General features: G+C 42.4%; 1 non-coding gene across 1 annotated transcript; it reads left to right on the forward strand.

Moving 5' to 3' along the window:
• The first annotated feature begins 859 nt into the window (after positions 1-859).
• On the forward strand, positions 860-987 carry LOC127681945 (small nucleolar RNA SNORA17). Its single transcript, XR_007977283.1, has one exon. It is a non-coding gene; the product is annotated as a small nucleolar RNA SNORA17 (small nucleolar RNA).
• Positions 988-12363: the final 11376 nt, after the last annotated feature.

The raw sequence follows: 12363 nt of genomic DNA on the forward strand, positions 1-12363 counted from the left end.
AAGACGTAGAATGTGGGATTCTTTCTTATAGATTTTGCTTTCATTACATCCCTTCATGGAGAAATTGTTGCTGTCATGTAACAGGCCTCCAGACCTTAGTAGATCCCATACCTTAGTACAACTTTAGCCCTGATAAAAGTACCATTCAGGCCTTGGAACCCAGCATGCTGGTACCAATACCTGCCGAAACAAGAACAAAGGCCTAATCTATCAAAGTCCATACTTCTGGGGAAGTCCATGAATTAGTAACTTTGTTTTTTAGCTTCTGTGGTTCTGCTTCTGTCTACCTGTTCTGACTAACTGATATATGTCAATAGAGAATGTGGTTTTCATGCTTAAAAGCTCACGCTGAGAAAGGCTTGGGACTGAACTCGGGTCCTAAATACCCAGTGTAGTCACCAACCTACTAAAAGTGTCTTTCTAGGGGCTTGAACCCATGTCTTCCTAGTCTTCTCCGTGGATACCTCACAGCAGCCATTTGCCAGTACTTGCTGTGTCTGTTTAGTCACAATGATTAGTCAAGAAACAGTTATCTGATACTGGTTGGGTCAATAATCCCTTGTATCCTAAACCATGACCCAACCTGGGCAAAACAGAATTCTTCCCTGACAATCAAGAAAATCACATTGGCTATAAGGATTTTTTCCTATCAGGTATTCAAGTAAATGATAATTAATGGGCATGAATGGGGCTGAGCCCATCCCAGACCATTTATTCAGAACTCCAAACCAAAGTTCTCTCTCTTTTTAAAAGGTTGTTAACGAAAACCAGAGACAGAGTCAAAGATCAACTTAGTTCAGTTATGCTGGTGCAGGTTGATGGAGTGGTTCAGTGGAATAATTATATAATAAAGAAGAGACCTGCCCCTGGAAGCATTGCAGGTGTGGCTACTGTGTTACAAGAGCATTAGTAGGTGGAAGAGGAAAGAGGGCTATGTCTAGCCTTTGTGTTCTGACCTATGAGCATCTGAATTAATAGCTTAACATTCCCTGAAAAAAAAAAGAACTTGAGACAACCACCAGTCTGGTACCAGGCAGGCCCTGGGTCTAGAAGAACCCTGCCAGAGACCATGGGCCTGGGTCAGAAGTGAGCACAAGACAGATGACCCTCACAAAGGGCCAGGTAAAAGGACCACTAGGCCATCACCATGGGGCCTGGTCAGGGTTCTGAGACGCCCATCAGTTTGTTGCAGCACAGACCTGAGGGCACAGACCCTGCCTGAGATGACCCCTGCCTAGCACCTTAAAGCACAAACAGGACATAGCACTCCTGAGGCCACTCTTGAGATGATCCCAGACACTCAGAATCCCTGGCACCACTAAGAGGAGCAAATAAGTGGTAGAGTAGCCAGTGATGCTACCTTGGGCCATAGTGGGGTCCTACCCTGTACTGCCACCAGGGGCCATGCCTGGGACCATGACACTCTAGCAGTAGGGTCTGCTCCCACCAAAGGCCAGGCAGATGTCTTTGGTCCAGACTGCCACTGGGGGACATGTAGATGTTTAAGGGCAGTGCAAAGTTGGTCCCACCACTGACCTGGGCATCCTGGGAGACCTGGTCCTGGGGACCTGACAGAAGAAGAACTGACCTGCCCCCATCCAGCCACAGGACGCAGAGAGCTCCCTTGCACATTATGGGAGTTTCAGGTAAACTGGCCCAGAGGGTGTGGGCCTAAGAGCTGTCTGCAGTGGCCTGGATGAGGAATAAATACCCTCCTGCCCCCTCGCCTCACCCCTTATCACCTGAAGCAGGTAGGAGACCTGGTCCTGGGGTCATGAGAACAAGAGAGCTGGCCCTGCTGTTTATCAGCTATAGCATTCGGGAGACCAGGATATAGGCAGCACAGTAGAGCTGACCTCCCCCTTGGAGTCAAGAAGGGCAGGCAAAGTGCCCTGAGGGTGTGGGTGTGGGAAAGTTGGCTCTGCAGCTTTCTGCCATGAGATGACATGGAGAAGGGAAGGATGCCTCCTATTTCTTGCCCCTTGCCACCTACAACAGACTGGAAAGCTATCCTTTGGGGTTAGCAAAGCAGGAGAGATGGTGCTGTTCCTTGCCTGCTGCAGCACTTAGGAGAACAGGCCCTGCACCTCACCTGGGCAGCACAGTAGAGCTCGCCCTAGATGTGGGGGGATGTGGGTAGGTAAGCTGACCTTGCCTCTTGTCTTCTGGATTGTGGCATGGACAAGAAAGAAGCACCGTCCTTCCCTCCCTCATCCAGCACTATCTATGGCAGGATGGAGAGCTGGTCCTGGGGTCGTAAGAGTGGGAGACCTGGCCTCACTGGCTGTATCACTAGGGAGAGTGACCATATATCTTGCCTGGGCAGCAAAGTAGAGCTGGCCTTGGTTGTAGGACTGCAGTGAGCCAGCCCTAAGGGCATGAGAGTGGGAAAGCCAAAGGAAGGACCAACTCAGATGCCTCTCAGGCATAGATCCAGGGCTTTGAATGGCCCACCACAACATACTGATGAGCTGCTGAAGTGAAGAGAGGGCATGAAGCCTTACAGACTTAAAAATGCAAGGTCTCCATGGCACAGGGTTATCTGAGAGGAGTCCCAGTGAGGTCCTGTATTGACAGAGTAGCAGAAGCCAGAGGCCTGGCACCAGACCAACAAGTCATGGCTATGACCATTTGCAAACAAAGAAGTATAGACAAAAGGGTATGCTGGGGGACACACTGTGACACGCTACAGCTTCCCGTGATGAGAATTGCTTTTTCTCTATTGGGAGGATGGTTGCAAGGGTAGAAGGTGGGTAAGAAGGAAGGGGAAAATGAGTGGGATTGGGGTACATGATGTAAAATTCATAAAGAACCAGTAAACAAGAAAGAAAGAAAGAAAGAAAGAAAGAAAGAAAGAAAGAAAGAAAGAAAGAAAGAAAGAAAGAAAGAAAGAAAGAAAGAAAGAAAGAAAGAAAGAAAGGAAGGAAGGAAGGAAGGAAGGAAGGAAGGAAGGAAGGAAGGAAGGAAGGAAGGAAGGAAGGAAGGAAGAAAGAGAGAGAGAGAGAGAAAAAGGAGAGAAAGAGGGAGAGAGAGATAAAGAGAAAAAGAGAGAAAAAGGAGAGAAAGAGGGAGAGAAAGAGAGAGAAAGAAAGAAAGAAAGAAAGAAAGAAAGAAAGAAAGAAAGAAAGAAAGAAAGAAAGAAGGAAGGAAGGAAAGAAAGAGCTAACACACAAAAAATAAACAAAAAGATAAATATCATCCTGCACAAAACTCAAGTCCAAGTCGATCAAAGACCTCAGCATAAAACCATATACACTAAATCTCATAGAAAAGAAAATGGGAAATAACCTTAAATACATTGGATCAGGAGACAATTTCCTGAACAGAACATCAATTGCTCAGGCTCTATGATCAACCATTGATAAATGGGACCTCATGAAACTGAAAAGCTTCTGTAAGGCAAAGAACACTGCCAATAGGACAAAACAGCAGCCTACAGAGTGGGAAAGGATCTTCACCAACACGACTAATATCTAAAATTTACAAAGAACTCAAGAAGTTAGACACCAACAAGCCAAATAACCCAATTTAAAAATGGGGTACACAGCTAAACAGAATTCTCAACAGAAGAATCTCAAATGGCTGAGAAGCATTTAAAAGAAATGTTCAAAGTCCCTAGTCATCAGGGAAATGCAAATCAAAACAATTCAACAATAAGAGGTTCAATCTTATACCCAGCGGAATGGCTAAGATCAAAACTTAAATGACAGCACATGCTGGGAAGGAGTGGGGATGGGAAGAGGAGTGGGGGAATTTGGGATCAGATGTGGGAAAGGACAAGAGAGATGGATAGATGGCCATAAAAAATAATGAAAATCTGCAACCGATGAGGGTGAGGATGTCGGGAGCATCTCCAGCAGGAAACAGAGACCTGGGATGAGGGAGGCACCCAAATCAATAGGGTGGCCTTAGCTGTGACTTATAATATTTGGGATATGGAATCTGAAGAGATCATCTCCTCTAGCCAGGCAGGAACTCCAGTGAAGCAATAGAGACACCAACCCATGCACAAAACTTTCAACCTAAAATTTATCCTGTCTACAAGTAATCAGGCTTGGGGGATGGAGCAGAGACTGAGGGAATGGCCAACCAGTAACTGGCACAACTTGAGATCCATCCATGGGCAATCCCTGACACTATTAATAATACTCTGTTATGCTTGCAGACAGAAGCAAGTTGTCCTCTGGGATGCTCCACCCAGCAACTGACTCAGACAAATGCAGACACCCACAGCCAAAGAGTGGATGGAGCTTGAGGATATTATGGAAGATTAAGAAGGATTATGGGCCCCCAAAGGGGATGGGAACCCAACAGTAAGACCTTCACAGTCAAGTAACCTGGACCTTAGGGACTTTCAGAGACTGAACCACCAACAAAAAAACATACTCAGGATAGACCTAGGCCTTTCTGCACATATGTAGCAGATGTGCAGCTTGTGGGTCTCTATGTGGGTTCCAAACAATTGGAACAGGGACTATCCCAAAAGCTGTTGCCTATACATGGGGTATGTTCTTCTAGCTGTGCCTCAGTGATGTATCTAGCTTCACAGAGACTTGAAGTGCCAGTGTGAAGGACATACCCAGAGAACCCCTACCCACTCAGAGAAGAGGAGGTAATGGGGGAAGGATTGAGGAAGGGGGTGACTGGTAGTGGGGCAATGAGTGGGATGTGAAGTGAATAAGTAAAAATAAATAAAATACAATACAAAATAAAAATATAAAAAAATAAACAAGCAAACAAACAAATAAATAATAGATGACTTAGTCTGTGTAATGGCTCGCTTTCTGTGTCACCTTAACTAGGTTCTCGTTCTGTTGATGGTAGGCTGTTTCCAGAGCATGCTGCCACTTGAGTCAGAGGAGAAACAGGCACATCTTCACACTGGGCAGGTGGCATAAATCCCTCGAGGGCCTAAATACAATCAAAGGCAGAAGAAAGGTTCCATTTTTCTCTTTACATCAATCTTCTGCTGCCCTTGGACACTGACGACCTCCTTGTCCTTGGGACATCAAAACAACACCTCCGGGTTCAGGGACCTCCAGATCCATATTGCAGGTTACAGGGCTTCTCTATCTACATAGTCAAGCCAGCCAATGCCTCATGTTCCACATCTCTACATACATGTATCTCAGCTTGTTTGGTTCTTTTTCTCTAGAGCACAGGGATACGGGCTATATATATTTTTTTAAAAAAAATGGTATAGTTAGTGCAATGTGACTTAAGAGAGAGAAATGCACATGTGTTTCCATCTAGGTTAGGCAAGTGTTGTGAGAAAATGTCTATCAAGCTATCAGAAAATGTCTACCAGGGAAATGCTGCTCCCTCTGGCCTTACTACACCTTTGTACGGATTCAGCTTCTAAGACTTGGGGAAGTGACTACAAGGAAAAACCTATGAAACACTAAGAAAACAACTCAAGAACTGAAAATCTTCCAGAACAGAATTCTAAAATGTTAACTTGGTCTTTAGAATGGTCTGTGTGGACCAGAAAAAGGTCGGTAAGTAGATTAGAACAACATGTGGTGTGAAATATTAAATACCAACAAAAGTGAGGTTCAAAAGGTGTTTACGCATGGGGTAACTGAGGTCAGCGGCACTTACAAAGTCAAAGAGCTAGGAGGTAGGTGCCTTGGTCACAGAAGAGATGCCTCAGTCATGGCTGAGAGAGGTAAGCAATGGAGAGGACTGTGAGCTCGGCTGCTGAGGTCACAGAGGAAGGTCTTCCTGGAGGTGGGGAGAGGCCGGTAGTCAAAACAGTGTCGGGCAAGCAGAAGAGCAGCCCTCTGGAGGTACTTTTGATTGGCAGCGAATGAATGACCCAGAAGGTAAGGTGGGAGCTAAAAATGCTGCCTGTCCCTTTACTTGGCCAACTGGGTTTTAAAAAAGGAGGCGGGGTGTTCAGAAAAGAGGAGTGGCTTCCAGTAGGCCAGGGTGGGAGGAAACGAGAAAAATCTAAGGAAAAGCAGCGTTGAGATTCGGCTAGTGTGTGGTTAGGCGACCATGAGATTAGGTGAGCGTGAGACTGGGCGAGCGTGAGATTGGGCGAGCGTGAGATTGGGCGAGTGTGAGATTGGGTGAGTGTGAGGTTAGGTGAGTGTGTGATTAGGCGAGTGTGTGATTGGGTGAGTGTGAGATTATACAAGAGTGTGAGTTAAATGTTTCTACTTCCTGTTGAACACCTGGTACCCGAAGGGTTATGAGAGGAGAAGCTAAATCAGAGAGGAAAATGAGAATGAGGAAGGAGAAAGGAAATAAGGGTGAGTCAGGAAGGGCCTACAAGACCTGAGCTTGGTGGGATGTTCCTGCAATCCCAGACTCTGAGGCACTGGGAGGACTGGAATGGCAGGTCAATTTAGGCAATAGAGATGCTGTATCAAAAAAAAAAGAAAGAAAAATCTGAGAGAATATTTTAAAAGTATTTACATCCCTAGAAAGGGCTATAAAGACTGGTGTGTGTTCCTCCTTTATCCACTGAGACGCCTTAACTTGAACACACAACATCTGCAGTCCATCTGCCCTGCCAGTGTGACTTGCCCATTTGCCTCCCTGAGCTACAAGCTTCTTCAAAGACTTTTTTTTCCATCTTCATGTCCCCAAAACTTTGTCACAATCTGACAGAGATGAGTCTAGTTTGCTTTTATTATTGCCACAGTTTTATTTCTTGTTTTGTTTGCTTTGCTTTTTGAGTTTTTTTGTTTGATTTTTGTTGTTTTATCAGGGGGGTTGTTTTGAGGTTCATTGGTTGGTTGTTTTGTTTTTCTAGTCAGGGTTTTTCTGTAGCTCTGGCTGGCTGTCCTGGAACTCTCTCTGAAGACCAGCCTGGTCTTGAACTCAGAGATCTGCCTGCTTCTGACTCCCGAGTGCTGGATTAAAAGAATGTGTCACCATTGCCCGGTCACAGTTTTATTTCTATACTACATGTTCTAGCATTTTCCTGTATTTTCTCCCTGTCCTTACATGTACTTCAGCTAACTTTGCTTATTCTACAGTATTGTAGAATTATTCACTGCACAGAGCAATGGATTTATAATGACATACTTGTTCAAATGTGTACTATACTTGGATCACAGTCACCATCCATCACCCTCTCCTGATCTATTTCCCCACTCATACATATATGCACACACAGTAATAACCATAAGTTTTAAAATAAATTAATATATTTTACTTAACCAAATGTAGAGAAACATTGCCATTCCTATGGATTATAAACATAAAATGATAATGAGATGTATTATATTCTCCTTGCCCTGTTCTCTCTTCAAATCCAGAGTGTATTTTATATTTGCATCTTTTCTCTGATTGGGCACTTAGCATGTAGCCAAGAGATTAGCACATTGTGCAGAGCCCTTCCAGAGGAAGAATGAGCTTCATTCTCACGTGTCAGTGGCTTCCTCACTTGAGGGCTTCCGTTTGCATTACCTTCCTCTACCTCTATTTAGAATATACATTGAATAGAATATTTGCAAAAGATTATGCTCACTTCTTGCAATAACGAGCTCATAAATAGGATCAGGTTCCCTATAAACCTAGGGATACCCATCCCTTCTTCAATGTGATTGCATGGGAGATGGTACCATCTATGAGCAAAGCAAAAGGTTCTCTCCTGGCATTGATTTTGAAATTCCAGTCTTTAAAGCTATAAGAGCTATGTTTATAAAGTACTCACTGAGTGCTATTTAGTGATTGCAATACATGGATTGCACATCAGGTATGTTTATATAAACATGCTGGCTTCGCTCACATATGTCTAAAGCAAACCAGGCAGGTCTCTGTCCAAAGGGAAGATCAGAAGAGCTCTGTGTTAACCTCCTTGTGATCAAGAACAGGTCTTCTTTGGAAGTTGAAGGAGAATATAGAGAATCTGCAGAATATTTGAAACATCCGTGTCTGGAAAATTCTGTTGACTATCACTTAGCTATATTACTCCATCCACGGGTAGATACAACCTTCCTTTGCACCCAAACAGAGAAAACAGTGTAATGAGCGAATGTTGTCTATGCCAACATTTTATTTCTTTTTCATCCCCGATTTTTGCTTGACATCCATAAAATCATACCAAATTTCAAATAATAATGAAAATGACATTTAAGTTTTATTCTTGACTTCAGTTATTGATAATGAAAAGTAAATTATTTTGTCTCCATGTAACAAGACCTAAGAATTTTGGTAGAGGTTTCTGTGTTCTACTATCCACAGAAAGCTTTTAAATCTCTGTTATTGTTATTGTGACTATAATATATTTAAAAGTGTCATAGTAAAAAACTTAGGTAAGACCTTTGCAAAGTTTGTGGTAGGCATGGCATATAACTTTCTTTTTGGTGGCATGATGATTAGTTTTAATTGTCAATGTGACATAGCCTAGACTCACATGGGAGGGAGTCTTACATTGATTTGGCCTGTGGGAATCTTTGTGGGAATTATCTTGACTTGTTATTGATGTAGGAAGACCCAGCCCTCGGTGGGGTATAATACCTCTTAAGCAGTGTGTGTGTGTGTGTGTGTGTGTGTGTGTGTGTGTGTCAGATGGACAATATAAGAGAGGAAAAAGCTTGCTGAGAGCAAACAAGCAAGGATTCATAAATTTATTCTTGCTCAGATCTTGCCTGTGGATGTGTGACTTTAAGTTCCTGCCCTGACTTCCCCACAATAATGGATCATATCCTGAAAACAAGAGCCAAAAAAGCCCTTTCTTCCCTAAGTTGCTTTCATAAGGGTGTTTTATGTATGTTAGTAGCAGTAATGAAAATAGGTCAAGTAGCTTAATACTAGTAATTGATTATTACACAATGCTCAATTATTTTTAGTGCTCATAGGATAGAATGCATTGTGGTATATATTGTGTTGTGTTTTCTGCTTTTGTTGGCTGATAATTAAATTAAAATTGTTGAGGCATTATCCATAAACAGGAAAAGTTACAGTCTAGTTTTATTAATTTTGTCAAGATCCATAATTCACAAAGTCAATTTTGAAATTACTCTCTTGTCTAGTCTCTTGGGCCATTAAAGTCACGCCTGAGTCCACCATTAGGGCAGCAGCAACCCTGAGTGTGGTGGCAACCATGCTGCTGTTTGTCTATGCTCTAAGGACGCTGACACTATACCTGTGGGTGTTTGATCTTAGCAGTATATGTCATCATTAGTTATAGCTGCAGTATTTAACAGTGCTTTAGAAGTCAGGGATCCTACGTACATTACATCTTTCTGGGTTCTTCTTATATTCACCATCATAGCAGTATTCTACTTTTACTGTTTTCTTCCTCATTTTTAAAATATATTTTTATCACACAATGTGTTTTGATCACAGTTTTTTGCTCCCTCACCTCCTCCCAAATCCTCCCCACCTCCCCACATCTCCATATATCCAACTTCATGCCCCTTACCCTCTTAAACAGGAAAGCAAAACCAAACAAATGAAAATTGTAAAATTAAAATGTACAAGGAACACACACACAAACACAAAATCAGAAACAACAATATACAATCAAAAGACCAGTAAGGTTAAAATATGGCCAAACAAAACAATATTCGCCCAAAAGGGATCTACCATCTTTTGTTGGGCTTGGGGATTTCCCTTAAGTAAGGTTTATTATTCTTTTTCCATTTTTCCCTGACAAGTAGTTTTCAATTGCAGATAGCTTTTCATTCAGGTGTGAAAGCTCATTCCCACTTCTCCCTCTCAGCACTGGGATGCCATCTGGCTTGGTCCTGTGAAGACCCTGTGCATGCTGCCACAGTCTCTGTGGGTTCTTATATGCAATAGTCCTGTCGTTTCTGCATCTTTGGTAGCACCAATCCCTTCTGGTACTTTTGTCAGTCTCCTCTTCTACATAGTTGTCTGAGCACCAAATGGAAGAGCTTGATGAAGAAATTCTCTTTAGGACTAAGTGTTCCAAAGTCTCTTACCCTCTGCACATTGCCTAGTGGTGGGTCTGTTTTACTTCATATCTACTGCAGGAGGAAGCTAAGACGCTGATCTATGGGTATAGCAGAATGTCATTAGGAATCATTTTACTGCTATGTTCCTTTAGAAGAACAGTAACACTTGACTTTCCCCTAGTCCCGTGGCCTATCAAGACTCAGGTTCTTGTCATTGAGGCAGTGGTAGGTATGGGTTCCATCTCATGGGGTGGCCTTAGATCCAATTAGATAGTGGGCTGTCTACTAAAGCAGCATCATGTGCACCAGTGCATTCTGCAGTCGGGGTTTGCAGCTGGGTTGCTGGTTACCTTTCTCCTCTGGTAGTGTGCCTTCCAGTACCATGAAGACTAGGCAATAGAGAAGAAGGCTCTAGTTAAACACTAGCTTGACTTCTCTGTGTTTAATGGGATATGTAAGTGCTGTTTTCATCAATTGAGCCTTGCTACCAGTTAGCTTTGGTGATAGCCTTAGTTACTTGGGGGCCCCTTTAGCCAACAGTCCCATTAGTTGGAATCCATTCCTGCCACTGGACATGTCACTTAGTAGTGAAAGATGTCCAGTTAGGCTTTGTCTCCCCTGTTATTTGGCAACTTACTTTATACTTCTTTCAAATATGTATGTATTTTAAGAATCCTCTATTGTAGTAGGCTTTAATAGGAGTCCTCACGTTAGCTGTTTCTTGATGTATTCCATTTTTTTATCTTCTATTCTCCCTCCCACATTAACCCTCCCATTGCAGTCTCCCCTCTGTGTTTCCATAACTATATATCCAATTTCCTCTACACTGACAATCCTTCTTTCCCCCTAGTCCCTTACTCTACATCTAATCTCTGTAGTTATAAGGATTGTATCATGCCTATTGAAGCTTCAATGCTAGCATCCACATATAAGAGAATACATTCCAATATTAGTCTTTTTGGTCTGAGTTATCTTACTCGGCATGTTTTGTTTTCTATCTCCAGCTACTTGCCTACAAATTTCATTTTATAAACAGCTGAATAATATTTCATTGTACAAATGTACCACATTTTTATCCACTCATCTGTCAATGGACATTTAAGCTGTTTCCAATTTCTGGTTGTTATGAATATAGCAGTTGCTGTATCCTTGGAACTACATCAGAATTTGAAAATTTTTTTTTGAGAATTATCTTTTCTTATGTTGTCTAATTGCCTGAGCTAGTACCTCAAGTACAATATTGAAAAGATAAGGAGAGAGGGAGCAGCCTTGTCTAGTCCCTGATTTTAGTGGGATTGCTTCAAGTTTCTCTCCATTTAGTTTGATGTTGGCTACAGGTTTGCTGTATATTGCTTTTACTATGTTTAGGTATGGGCCTTGATTTCCTGTCCTTTCCAAGACTTTAAGCATGAAAGGATGCTGAATTTTGTCAAATTCTTTTTCAGCATCTAATGAAATGACGATGTGGTTTTTTTCTTTGAGTTTGTTTATGTAGTGGATTGCATTGATGGATTTCCATATATTGAACCATCCCTGAATCCCTGGGATAAAGCCTACTTGATCATGGTGGATGATCGTTTTTGATGTGTTCTTGGATTCTGTTGGCAAGAATTTTATTGAGTATTTTTGCATCGATGTTGAGGACATCGGCACAGGAGGAAAGTTCCTGAACAGAACACCAATAGCTTATGCTCTAAGATCAAGAATTGACAAATGGGACCTCATAAAATTACAAAGTTTCTGTAAGGCAAAGGACACCATCAAAAGGACAAATCAGCAACCAACAAATTGGGAAAAGATCTTCACCAACCCTACATCTGACAGAGGGCTAATATCCAATATATACAAAGAACTCAAGAAGTTAGACCCCAGAAAACCAAATAACCCTATTAAAAATGGGGTACAGAGCTAAACAAAGAATTTTCACCTGAAGAACTTCAGATGGCTGAGAACCATCTTAAAAAATGTTCAACATCATTAGCCATTAGGAAAATGCAAATCAAAACAACCCTGAGATTTCACCTTACACCAGTCAGAATGACTAAGATTAAACACTCAGGCGACAGCAGGTGTTGGTGAGGATGTGGAGAAAGAGGAACACTCCTCCACTGCTGGTGGGGTTGCAAATTGGTACAACCACTCTGGAAATCAGTCTGGCAGTTCCTCAGAAAACTGGGCACGTCACTTCCGGAGGATCCTGCTATACCACTCCTGGGCATATACCCAAAGGATTCCCCAGCATGTAATAAGGATACGTGCTCCACTATGTTCATAGCAGCCCTATTTGTAATAGCCAGAAGCTGGAAAGAACCCAGATATCCCTCAACGGAAGAATGGATGCAAAAAAATGTGGTATATATACACAATGGAGTACTATTCAGCTGTTAGAAACAGTGAATTCATGAAATTCTTAGACAAATGGATGGAGCTGGAGAACATCATACTAAGTGAGGTAACCCAATCTCAAAAGATCAATCATGGTAAG

Source organism: Apodemus sylvaticus, chromosome 3 (genome assembly GCF_947179515.1).
Source record: "Apodemus sylvaticus chromosome 3, mApoSyl1.1, whole genome shotgun sequence".
Lineage (NCBI taxonomy): Eukaryota > Metazoa > Chordata > Mammalia > Rodentia > Muridae > Apodemus > Apodemus sylvaticus.